Below are 13,345 nucleotides of genomic sequence, written 5' to 3' on the forward strand. Positions count from 1 at the left end.
ACCATGACTGCAAGTTAAGTTTCACAAAAAAGCCATCTTGGTCAGGCAGCCACTTACTATTAAGCAGTAGCTGCAAATCCGTGATCAAGTCGGTACCAGTCTCAAATAATGAAGTACAACCTAATCCATCCAATGGTTAAAACATCCCTGATCTGGGGAGGGGGGAGGTGTACTCTTGTTAAGAGTCAGGCAAGTCTGTTCTTCTCCATTCAAACCCTACAATAGTGATAGCGAACCTTTTTTTCCTTGGTTGTTGAAAGAGCATGCGCGTGCGCTATCACATATGCATGACTGCTCACACCCATAATTCAATGCCCGGGGAGGGCAAAAACAGCTTCCCTGCCCCTTGGAGGCCCTCTGGAAGCCGGAAACGGCCTGTTTCCCAACTTCAGGTGGACCTAGTAGGCTCGTGTTTCGCCCTGCCCAGGCTCCAAAGGCTTCCCTGGAGCTGAGGGAGGGTAAAACACCCTCCCCCATTCCCTTCCCAGAGCCTCTCTGGAAGCCAAAAAAATCCGTCCCAGAGCCTCTGTGCGAGCCAAAAATCAGTTGTCCAGCATACACATGCACACTGGAGCTGAGCTAGGGCAATGGCTTGTGTGCCAACAGATATGGCTCTGTGTGTCACCTGTGGCATCCATGCTATAGGTTTGCTATCACTGCCCTACAATATATACAATTGCTTACTTTGCTTACTGTAACAGTTACAAAAGATTGATTTAACTCAAAGAAACGAAAATCTAGATCAGTGAAATTAAGATGTTTTCTATAACATATATAGCATTAATATAATCCTTTAGAACTTTGCATAATCTTGCAATATTGATATGTGATCAAATCTTCATCCAAGGCCTATTAATAAAAAAGATACTGTGGTTAAATAGACATTACCCCAAACACCATACTGTATTATGTCTTTACTGAACACTTTGAGCCAGTATTCATTGTATTAAAAACTAGATTAATCTGTGTTGGCCATGTATTTATTTATCCCAATCTTGTACTAGACAGGAAAAGGAATGAATTAAATCTATAGTGTAAAATCAAATCAATTTTATTTACAGGGTTTTAAAAGTATGAGGACCTTATTCAAATCTCATCTACAGAACCTGTGGACAGCTGGGGCATTTAGAAGCGCCACCACCTGCCTCTGCCACCACCTTTTTTACCATTTCTTCAAACTGGGCCTGGAACATAAATCCCTGAGTTGGCCCATGCTGGGCCTCCTCCACCCCCACTGAAATAGGTTGGGTCTCCTCTCTGGCCTTCCTACCTGTTTCGTCTTGGTTGAGGTGGTCCTGTCCTTCATACGATGAGCTGGGACGAAGGACGATCCTGGTAACACAGGCTGAAGTTGTGAGGTGGGGGTAGACAATGCACTTAAACCATGGCGCCCTCAATCAAAGGCCTCTGTACTGGCCTAATCAGGCTCCCTCCGCTTTGTAGGCCTACTGTGTGAGAGAAGCCTAGGTCTCAGTTGGAGTGAAGGATGATCTGGGAACACAGTCCAAAGCTGTTTCATGTCAGATTGGGTCAACGAAATGAGGTTGGGGTGGGCGATTCGCTTAGGCCAGGGATAGGCAAAATTGGCTCTTCTATGACATGTGGACTTCAACTCCCAAAACTCCTGAGCTTGCAAGATTGGCTCAGGAATTTTGGGAGTTGAAGTCTACAAGTCATAGAACAGCCAACTTTACCTAGCCTGGCTTAGGCTTTATCAAAGATCTCTGTACTGGCCTAATCAGGCTCCCTTCACAGGCCTACTGTGTGAGGGAAGTCTAAATCTCTTCAGAAAAATGCTGAGCTAGGCTCAGTATACAGAACACAACCATTAATCAGAAAAGCCATACCTAGGTGCTCTACGAGTGTTATACCCCCACAGTATTTGTCACCAGATAGTAAGTCATATGTGTACCAAGTTTGGTTCAAATTCCTCGAGACCCTCCAGAGTTATGCTGGAATACACACACACACACACAAAACCCCCACCACATATTATTACTTCTACTACTGTTTTCCCAAGGTTGCATGCACCTTTGTCCAAATTACACATGGCGTTGTATGAGGTTTTGAATTGGACATTGCCTTGGGAAGAAGGCCTGCCACAGCCAGCTGCTGCCTTGCAAAAATGCCAGGTTGTGCACATTCCATCGACAGTGGGAACAAGAAGATGGCAAAGGGCAATGCCAGTAAAGCACAGAATGGCAGGACAGAGTGCAGGGTGTCCCAAAATGTAGAAATAGAGTGGGGGGAGATAGGCAGGTAAGAAAAGGCAGTTCTTTACCTTCTTAAGGCTCTAGACTGGAGGGACCAAGTCAGGAATGTTTGGATTGGGATGGGTCCTAGCCTAATGACCAGCTGTGATTTGGTTAAGGTTAGCAACTGCTGGAATTGCCATTGTTAAGCAATGAGGTCATGTGAAGTCAAGCTTTACAATCACTTAGCTCTGCAATGGAAATTCTGGCCTTTGTAACATCATTCTAACAAAATTATCAAAAATAAATTATACTATTGGTATATTGTGCCAGCACAAGGAATATCAAACTGATATAGAAAACATTTGATATAATAGTTATTATTACCACATCTACTGCATGTATGGTTTCTCTAAAGAATGTATGGCATGTTAGAGGTTGGCAGAAAGGAGAGGACTTGTAAACTCACAAACCTTTGAATCACAATGGAATTAACTAACAATGTAACAATGAAAGCCTTAGGGAAATATGAAGACATACAATAGGTTGGATTTGCCTAATTTGCTAAACTTAAAATACAGCAGAGTTCTGTCAGCATATCATGCAATGTTAACTGCCAGAACCAAATGTTGACTAATTAAGGATTATAGATAATTTAAAAGCTTACTCATTCTCTAACATCAATACCACTCCTAGTAAAGATAGTGCCCCATTGCATACTATTATAATTTCATGGCACACTGTTAATCAATATACATGAAACATTTTTAAATAATTGCAGCTTATAAACAAAACAAAAACATAACAAAAAACTACTCCAAATCTCAGAATTCTTACTGCATTTACAAGTTAGATACATAAAAAAGAAAATCATTCCAACAATGGCTGAAATTCAAAAGTAGGTCACGTTCTCAAAAGAAAAAAAACTACCTTAAGATCTACCTAAAATGCAAAATATATCTGCCTAACAACATTAATACATTTAATATAATTTTCATAGGTTATGAAATAAAAGAAACATTTAAAAAATGGAATAGTGGAAACCATAGCCATGTACACCACTGAGAAATTAAAACAAAGAAAAATACATATAATACATTGTAAAACCCAAGTACAATACTATCTATGGTATATAAAATCATTAATAACAATTGGGTTTGTACCTATTGACAAGGGACAAAGAAGAAAAATAGGTAGAAACAAATGTACCTGCAAGTATAATTTTTCTTTGTTCAGTAAAGCTGTTACTAATGTACACATGCAATAACAGTGACCCCCCCCCCCATCTCTTTGTTTACTATCTAGGCTTGAATAAGAATCTTGTAGAGAACTTCAAGTTTACACAAAATTTTACAACCAAGTTGAATATAAATATTGTGCACAGATTTTGTCTTTTCAATGGTTAGCATTGTTTTAAACAATAAAGTAAACAATACTTTTTTAAATACAAAAAAGCAACAATCCATCAAACAGCCTAATTTAACCTGAACAAAAAGTATGCATTTGGAACAAAGATTCAAACAGAAGAAGTTAAGTTGGCATGGATATCTTTAAAAATGCAGATATTTGAAATTTCATGATTATGCTACTACTCATGAAGCAGATAAATTTGTAAATAAATAAAAGCTCTCCAAATAACATTTAAATTTTGTAACAGATGTCTTCAACTAAACTTTTCAAATTCTACACAGCTCCAAAGATTATACATCCACAATAAAAGGCTAATTTTATCTTTCCTAGAACCTTTTGACTTATTTGGCACAAAGAAATGTAAAACTACAGTATATCTGTTTGGACAAATCACTTTAGACAACAGGTGAGATTCATATATTTTTAATGTTCTGAAACTTAACTAATCATATTGAGAAAACATTAACTAAAGAACAAATATTTTAGTCAAATCTTACCTAATGTGAAAATGGGGAAGCATTTTACCATGCTATCTCTACACTGTTTGCCTGACAATCCAGTCATCATACAACTTTAGGACTTCACAGGCTACATTAGCCCTTAATTTGGAAGAATGAAATATAGCTCCATTTATAGTAAGGATTTTCAAACTTTTTATAGTTGGGTATTTTTTTCATACGGTACTAATTCGCCATGGAATTTCTGTACATTGAAAAAATAATCCAATAATCTATCTCTCACTCCTGCTGCAAAACACAGATTAAGTTTATCTTCCATAACTGGTGCCTTTCAGATGTATCTTCCAGTGTTTCTTATGTGCAGGCTCCAGAATAGAGAATATTGGATTAGATCTACTTGTGTAATATTTGTATCGTACATTGACTGAAAGCACACCCTCAGTTATATTTGGGCCAAAAGTCTTTAAATCTATTTCTATTTCACACTATAGCAAAGTAAGGTATCAACTTTAATCAAACTGTAGTCAACAAAGACATTTTTCTTCTCATTAAACATGTTACTACCTTGCTGATGTTACCATCTAGCAAGCATAGTCATATTCTTTGAAACATTTTTTTTTAGGAAAAATGTTAATCAAAAATTAGAGGATTCAGATTCACAATAATCAAAAGGGACTGTTGCATTGTTTCTTTCCCTAAGAATTATCCTCCCGGCTAATGAGCGTTTCATTATACAACATTGGTAATACCCTCTTCAAATGCATCCCAGTACAGGTAGCTCTCGACTTACCACCAAGGCCAGAATTTAGGTTGCTGAGAAATGTGTTGAGTTTTGCCCCTTTTTTACAACTTTTCTTGCCACAAGGTTAAAGTGAACTGCTGCAGTTGTTCAATTAGTAACAGGGTTGTTAAGTGAATCTGGCTTTCCCGTTGACTTTGCTCATCAGAAAGTTGCAAAAGATGATGCTGGGACACCGCATCCGTCGCAAATATGAACCAGTTGTCAAGCATCTGAATGTGAATCACGTGACCACAGGGATGCTGCAATGGCCATAGGTGTGGAAAAATGGTCATAAACTAGACAAGGTTGTTTGGTGGGACATAGGGGAAGAGCCTTCTCTGTGGAGGGGAACCGGCCCTCTGGAATCAATTCCTCCCAGAGATTCGCACTGCCCCTACCCTCCTTGCTTTCCGTAAAAGTTTAAAGACCTATCTGTGCTGCCAGGTTTGGGGCCATTAGACCCTAGCTCCCTGGCCGGCGAGTTTAGAGTGAAGTAGGTATGAATGGGAATGAATGCTTTTAAATGTTATTAGAGTTTTAAGTTTTTTTAGCTATATTAATTGGATTTTTAAAGATATGTATATTGTTATGATATGCTGGAAGCCGCCTGGAGTCCTTGGAGAGGGACAGCATACAAATCCAATCAATCAATCAATCAATCACTTTTTTCGGTGTCATCATAACTGCAGTCACTAAATGAATTACTGTTATAAATCGAGGACTACCTTTATTGGAAAAAATCGTTGACAAGGAATAAGGTGAACTACTGCTCTCACTGCTTGACTGGGACAGTGGATACAAGTCTTTTTTTGTGTGTGTGTGCACCGTTCCTGGAGGTACTGCAATACCAGGCAGATGCTTGGAGTGGACGGAGCAAGCCCCTATTCCATCTCCTACTGGTCCTACTGCTACTTTAGAGACTCTTTTTCTAAATTCCCAGCGCCCCCTACAGGCCGCCTCTGGCTTTTCTAGGCGGCCGAGAGGGCGGCGAGCACCTCCAACAGTCAATCTTTTCTACCCGGTCCAGTCCTGTTTGTTTCTGCCTCGTTTGGGCACGACAACCCCAAACCTCTCCGAAACGTTAAAGAGAAGTAACGACGTCCCCCCCCCCCCCCTCAGAACCAGCATCGGGCTTAACGAACCTCCTGGAGAAGTCTCGCCCCGGCCGATCTCTCTTGAAATGCCACCGGAGCGCAGGAATGTCAGCTGTCATAACCACTAAATCCCTCAGGCGGGTGTGCGGGAGCCTCGGGTCGCGAGGCCCAGGACCACATGCCCTCCTCCGGTTCTTTTCTTACTACTAACGGCAGGCTCCTTGCGGCAAGAGCCCTGCCCTCAAGGGGAAGCCCTGAAGCTAATAAGCCCCCCCGGGGGAGCTCAGCCTTCCCAGCTCCTTGGGGGACGCGAGCGGAGGAAACGACCCAAAGCAGCCGGCCCGCATACAAGGAAGCCCACAAGGGGGTGCGCCGAGCCGGGGTCGCTGACTGGCCAAGGCCTCTCCCGCTACCGCCGGGTTCCCTCTGCCTTCTTCTCCAGCCTGACAGGCGCCCTGAGATGAAGGCCCGGTTCTCTGCCTATCTCTCCCCCAACACCTCACCTCAGTCGGCACTTCCCCTCAGCCCCCTTGTCGCCATTGTCCTTCTCTCCGGGGAGAACCAACAGACCGACCCCCGCGGGGAATAAAGCTTCTCCCCACATCTTCTCTGCGAGGGGTACCCCCCCCTTTTTTCCTCAGCTACGAGAAGCACTCCCCCCCCCAAAAAAGTCTATGTCCCCCGGACAGGCCCGACCCAGCGGGCCTCGCTTCTCTCTCCCGCCCCCTCCCCGGAAGGAGTGGGGCCCTTGCCCGTATGCCTACGTCTCCCCCCACCCCCCACCCCCCGCTTTCGTCCACACGCGAAGCACTCACCTCCCAATTGCCACCGAGGTCCCGCCGTCCTGCTCGCCCCCCCCCCTCCGCGGCCCCCGAATCCAAAGCCTCTGTCGTCGTCCAGGCGGAGACTTCCCAAACCAGAGGCGGAAAAAAAAATAATCATAAAAAAAATAATAAAAATAATTCCAAGGGGGGAAAAATGGCGGATTAAAATCCAAGATGGCGGCACCGAAGGGCGAATTATCTCAGGCGAGCGCTACCCTAAAGAGAGATCCATCCGCCGCGTCCGCGAGAAGAAGTCCCCGAGGCCGCACCAGAACGACCCCGCAGCGTTAACAACGGGACCGCGGCACGTTGCGAGGTCTTCTACGAGGAGAGCCCGTCAGCTCCGGCGGACCCGCGCGGCCGAAATCCTGCTATGCGCCAAAGCCTTTTGTCTTTCCTCTAGGCCCCCTGGCTTCCTCGCGCGGCCATAAGAAACGCCTCCTGCTTGTGCGCTCCGAGAAGGCGGAGGGACACTCCAGGCTGGAAGGGAGGAACTCTTTTGCGAGAGCGGAGGGATACGTCGCCACAGAGATTCTTACCTTTAGTGTACTGTTTTAACTCGAGGGGGCCGAAGAGAGGTACCAGCCAAGCATCGCCTCTGCAGTCCCGACCGACACCTCTCTGGGAGGCGGAAGAACATTGCCAATAAGGTTACATATCCCTCGCAAGGTTCGAAGCGGAGGGATACACGGATAAACAACGGATGTTCAGTAGAGTTTTGAGAGACCGAAAGAAAGCCATTTAAAAAAAAAAATCAATCCGCCCTGCTCCCTCCCCTCCAGCCCTTTAAATAAACCCGAGTTTTGACGAAGCCTGTCGGGCCAACGCGGGCCGCTCGGTTCGAGGGCTTCGCTTTAACAACCTTATTTCGTCTGCCCTTAAAACCGAGACCGGCTGAGGCGAGTGCGGCTCCCCGGCCTCGAGTTATTCGGCTGCGTGTGTGTATATGTGTGTCGGGTACTCGAGGTTCCTAATTTGGCTCCGTATTAAAGAGTCCGCGAAAAGAAGGAATCCGAATCCAGCTCCGATTGTTCACACTCCCTTTACACAAGTTAGCCCAAGCGAAGCCTGGGTGGGGCAAAGGTCTCTTAAGGAGGGGGGGGGGAAAGGTTGCACGAGCTCTAGTTCCTCAAAAACTGAACAAACCTTGCACGGGCCGTGGGTTGCTTGCCCCCCTCCCCCCTCCCCCCATTTCATTTCTCGAACAAAAGGGAAAGTGACGGGTGATGACAAGGGGCTTGTCACCTGGAAGAGACCCCCCCCCTGAATTTTGTTAAGCAGCGGCAGCCTTTCGCATACGTTACTCGCGGGGAAAAATAAAACGTGGGGAAAAGATGACGTTGGAAAACCCAGGGGAGTGGGGGATGCGATGCGCAATGGGGTGTGTGTGTTCTCTCTCCTAAGCAAATATTTTCCAAAGAGGGCTGGATAGACAACTTGGTGTCATATTCTTTTAGTGCATCCTGTAGGCGGCTGTCATCTAGCTTTGATCTTCCCAGGGCTGGCTTGGGAGGTTCATTTGGTCGCTAAAACTTGACCCCCGTACACGAACAGCGCAGCTTTTTCTAGCCTTTCAGCGCTTTCTTTTGTCATAATCACAAACCTTTTCTGTTTCCCTTTCAGTTTGCAGTAGTTTGGGTCTTTTGCCTAGTTTAAGGTTTATCTCTGGAGAGCAGGAACGCATAGTAGACTTCCCCATTTTCTGGGGAAGATACATCTTGGGGGGGGGGGTTCCTTTCCTAAATAGACTAAATTGTTACTCATTCCCTTTAACTAGGTCTGTTGTGTGTACAGGTATTTACAGTCCTGTTAATAATGAATTATTCGGTTTTCACAACTGTTGAGCAGAGCTCAAAAGCATGGCTTCTGTTACATAACCATTATATCAGCTGTTTAAAAGAACAAGGAAAGATCTATTTGTGAAAGGGATTCAAGGAAGGTAAAAAAAGAGGGGACCTAAGGAAAACTGGGCAGGAAAGAAATAGGAAAGAAGCAAACCTCTGAGTAAGTTTCTATGTATGAAGAATGATTTTGCAAACTTTCAGCAACAGTGGTGCTCTAGATTGGATAGCTGATATTATTTTTTCAGATCTTTAGGACAATCTCTTTGGTGTGTTTGCTTCGGAGAGGGGCGACATACAAATCTAATAAATCTTAATCTTAAATCTTAGACAATGAGTGACATTTATTTAACAATTTATTTGTTTATTTAGTAAGATTTAAATGCTGCCCAACTCCAGTGTACTCTGGGCAGGGCCACCATCAGGAATTTTGGGGCCCCATACAGCTTAAGTGTCTGCCCCCCCCCCCCGCCATTTTAAAACTACTTTTTTAAAGTCTTTAAGAAGATGTTAGATAATCATCTGAAAATAGCTGTAAATAAAACCCGATGTTCCCAGAATTAACTTTATTCATAAGATTATGATAGCAACAATTTGACCTTAGTTTTACTGGAACTATAGAATAATCATATAATAACCGCTGATGTTACAGGCCGTATAACTATATAAAGAAGGAACTGTGAGGATAACAGTTCAAAAGGGACGGGGGTGGTGTTTGTTATGTTGTGTTGTTTTGTTGCTTGTCTTATAAAATGCAAATACAAAATTTAAACAAACAAATAAGTATATTGTAAAATGATAGATTATGTACTATCTTATTTTTTTAATGTTTACATAATAACTACTTTTTTAAAAAAATATCATCTGTCTGAAGTAGTGTAGGATTCCTGTCTAAGCAGGGGGTTAGACTAGAAGACCTCCAAGGTGCCTTCCCACTGTTATTCTATTCTAATTATCCAGGGGGTTGTGTAGTTATCAGTGGTATTAAAATAGGAGCTGTTAAAAAAAACCCAAATACAATTTCATATTGCTTCACATCTCAATATCCTTTTCGATCTAGTTTTTACGCCCATCGGTGAACGCAGGTCTGAACGAGCCCGTGGTATCCAAGTTAATTTCAAAGTACACTGCTCAAAAAAAAGTGAAGGGAACTCTTAAACAACAGAGAGAGAGAAAGAGAGAAAGAGAGAGAAAGAGAGATAGCAAGAGAGGCAAAGAGAAAGAAAGAGACATATAGCAAGACAGTGAAAGAGAGAGAGAAAAAAGCAAGAAAGAGATAGCAAGGGAGACAGAGAGAGAGAGAGAGAGCAATGGTTTTTATTCTGTATAAGTCTTTCAAACTATTGTTTGTCTCCTCCGTTCTTAAGGCCATATTTTATTTTTCAAACAATCTGCAATCTGCTTTTGACGTTTGTGAAATAATTCTTGTTACATATTTAGTGTATTGCTAGAAACTGAATGCACCATTTATGCACATATAATTACACTTTTCTTATAATGGTCTCTAAAATAAAAGGCATTTGAAGGTAAAGCTAAAAGCAAGATAACTGGATTTATTTATTTATTTGGTAGAATGTGCATATCAAACTGTGCTCTCTTTGACTTTGACAGACAGTTTGTCTGGCAATATAATTTCAAACAATTACAATCTTTGCAGGCATAGACAAAACTTGGCGTCTTTTCCAAGGTCCTCACTTCTGTTCTACCAAATGCTAGTCTATAGTGTAATCTTTGATTGTTGATTCCTTTAATGTTGATAGTTGATCCTAAAGACAGAAGCTGTCTATCAGTATTTTCACTGTAAATTTTAAGAATAGCTGCTAAAACTGTAGTCATTTGTTTAGTTTTATTTATATATAATCTTAGTCCCATTTTTCCCAAATTGTATCCTTGACTTGCATTACAAAACCTAACAGATCATTTGTATTTTTAGGCTCAGAATTGTATCATCAGTATAGCAGAGGTTATTGATGTGCCTTTGTTCAGTTTTAAAACTGTACTCATCTTGTTCCATTTCAGCTTCCTTCATGATATATTGCTAAAAAAAATATAAAGGGAACACTCAAATAACACATCCTAGATCTGAATGAATGAAATATTCTCATTGAATACTTTGTTCTGTACAAAGTTGAATGTGCACAACAGCATGTGAAATTGATTGTCAATCATTGTTGCTTCCTAAGTAGACAGAAGTTTGATTTACTTGGAGTTATATTGGGTTGTTTAAGTCTTCCCTTTATTTTTTTGAGCAATGTATATTCTGCATATACATAGATTGAATAAATACAGGTAGTCCTCAATTTATGACCGCAATTGATCCCTAACTTTATGATACTAAGTGAGAAATTTGTTAAGCGAGTTTTGCTCCCTTTTACGACTTTTTTTGCCACATTGTTAAGTGAATTGCTGCAGTTGTTAAATTAGTAGCACGGTGGTTTAAGTGAATGTGGTTTCTCCATTGACTTTGCTTGTCAGAAGACTGCAAAAAGAGATCATATGATTCTAGGACACTGCAATCATAATAAATATAAACCAGTTGTCAAGCAACTGTAATGTAAATCATATGACAATGAAGATGCTGCAACATTCATAAGGGTAAAAATAGTCATGAGTCACTTTTTTCAGTGCAGTTGTAACTTTAAGCGGTCACTAAATGAACTGTTGTAAGTCGAGGACTATCTATAGAGAGTATACAGTCTTGTCTCACCCAATTGCTGACCTGGAGACAATCTATTGCCATGTTCTATGCATATTGTGGCTCCCTGACCTATGTATAGGTCACATGAGGATAATGAGATATTTGAGGATACAGTATTCATTTTTTTAAGTGCTTTTCAGAGCTTGCTGTGGTCAATACAATCTAAGGCAGCGGTCCCCAAACTACGGCCCGTGGGCCGGATGCGGCCCGCTGAGGTCTTTTAACCGGCCCGCGGCAGCACACGAGATTTTACCGATCGATATAATAAGAGGGAGAAATAGAGAGGGAGAGAGAAATGAAGAGGAGAGATAGAAAGGGAGAGAGAGAAAGGGAGAAATAGAGAGAGGGGGGGAGAGAGAAAGTGTGAGAGATACAAAGAGGGAGAGTTAGAAAGAGAGTTAGTGAGAGAAGAGAGAGAGAAAGAAAGAGAAAGAGGGAGAGATAGAGAGGGAGAGAGAAAGGAAGAGGGAGAGATAGAAAGAGAGAGAGAGAAAAAAGAGAAAAATGAGAAAATGATGGAGGGAAGGAACGAGGGAGAGGAAAATGAAACAAATGAGAGAAAAGGAGGAGGGAAGAGAGAAGTGGAGAGGAAGGAGGGAGGGAAGGAGAAATGGAGTTTGTTGATTTAAGTTTAAATTTACTTGTTAATAAAGAAGTATAAATTACTTAATTACTTATTACTTCTTTATTTTAAATATTGTATTTGTTCCCATTTTGTTTTTTACTTTAAATAAGGTATGTGTAGTGTGCATAGGGATTTGTTAATAGGTTTTTTGTATAGTCCGGCCCTCCAAAAGTCTGAGGGACAGTGAACTGGCCCCCTGTGTAAAAAGTTTGGGGACCCCTGATCTAAGGTATGTCTATAAGCAATGAAACATATTGACTTCAATTTGATGTTCTTTGGCTTCCTCTATTATCCTTTGTGCATCAGCAGTAATGTTTCTAATTCCTCAGCCTTGTTTAAAAACAGGTTGAGCATCTGACAACTTTAGTTCAATATACAGGTCTAATCTGTATTGGATGATCCTAAACATTGTTTTGGTAGCATGTGAAATTAAGGGTACTTTACATAGTTTGCCTAATCTGTTGTCTCCTTTCTTTGGTTTTGGTGGATAGACCTCTTTCAATCTGCTGACTACTTTGTTTTTCTCCAGATTTGCTGGTATAGCTAGGTTAAAACCAAATTAGTTATAGACTTTTTTTCTGTTGCTTGCTATATTTCTGTAGATAGTCAATCAATTCTAATAGTCTTCCAATTTGGTAATGTTTAGAGTGCTGATCTAAATCATTTTCTAGTACAGTAATACCTCGTCTTACGAACTTAATTGGTGCCGGGAGGAGGTTTGCAAGGTGAAAAGTTCGTAAGACGAAACATTGTTTCCCATAGGAATCAATGGGAAAGTGATTAATGCGTGCAAGCCGGCTGCCACCACCGAAGGAGGCTTGAGCCTCCCGATCCTCCCCGCCCCTTTGCCATGCATATCATCCTGGGTGAAGCGCTGGGGGGAGGGAGTTAGAAAGGTCCTCCTGCTCCCCCCCAGCCAAAAACACAAAGGCGGTCTGCCGCCGCCCGCGGAGCAATGGGAAGCTGAAGCCGCCGGCGGTTTGAGCCTCCCTTTGCTGCATATTGCTTCGCCCTGCCTGTGGTGCTGGGCGAAGTGCTGGGGGGAGGGAGTTAGGAAGGTTCTCCTGCTCCCCCCCCCAGCCAAACACACAAAGGCGGTCTGCCGCCGCCCGTGGGGCAATGAGAAGCTGAAGCCGGTGGCGGTTTGAGCTTCCCATTCCTCCACGCCGCTTCTTCCTCCTGGCTCAAGCGGACGGTGGCAGATCGGCTTTGTGTTTTTGGCTGGGGGGGAGAAGTAGGACCTTCCTAACTCCCTCCCCCCCAGCCAAAAACCCAAAGCCTGTCTGCTGCCGCTCACTTGAGCACGGACAGGAGGGGCGAAGTGATGTGGACGGATGGGAAGATGAAGCCAGCGGTGGTTTGAGCTTCCCATTCCTCCACATCCTGCCCCTTCATCCCCCCCCCTCGCCCCTGTGCCCGGCG

The 13,345-nt window shown here is 42.7% G+C and overlaps 1 protein-coding gene across 6 annotated transcripts in view; it reads right to left on the reverse strand.

Annotated features, from left to right (window-relative positions):
• The window catches only part of KMT5B (lysine methyltransferase 5B), a 40,929-nt gene extending 33,398 nt beyond the window's left edge, over window positions 1–7,531 (reverse strand). Inside the window, exon 1 of one of the 6 annotated variants that reach the window (XM_070765819.1) lies at window positions 7,299–7,531. The gene's annotated coding sequence lies outside the window, so the exon portion shown is untranslated. Of the gene's footprint in view, window positions 1–1,270; window positions 1,449–6,750; window positions 7,232–7,298 lie in introns of those variants that run through there. The other 5 variants (XM_070765779.1, XM_070765788.1, XM_070765803.1 and 2 more) reach the window with 5 other exon arrangements.
• Window positions 7,532–13,345: the final 5,814 nt, after the last annotated feature.

Source organism: Erythrolamprus reginae, chromosome 1 (assembly GCF_031021105.1).
Source record: "Erythrolamprus reginae isolate rEryReg1 chromosome 1, rEryReg1.hap1, whole genome shotgun sequence".
Lineage (NCBI taxonomy): Eukaryota > Metazoa > Chordata > Lepidosauria > Squamata > Dipsadidae > Erythrolamprus > Erythrolamprus reginae.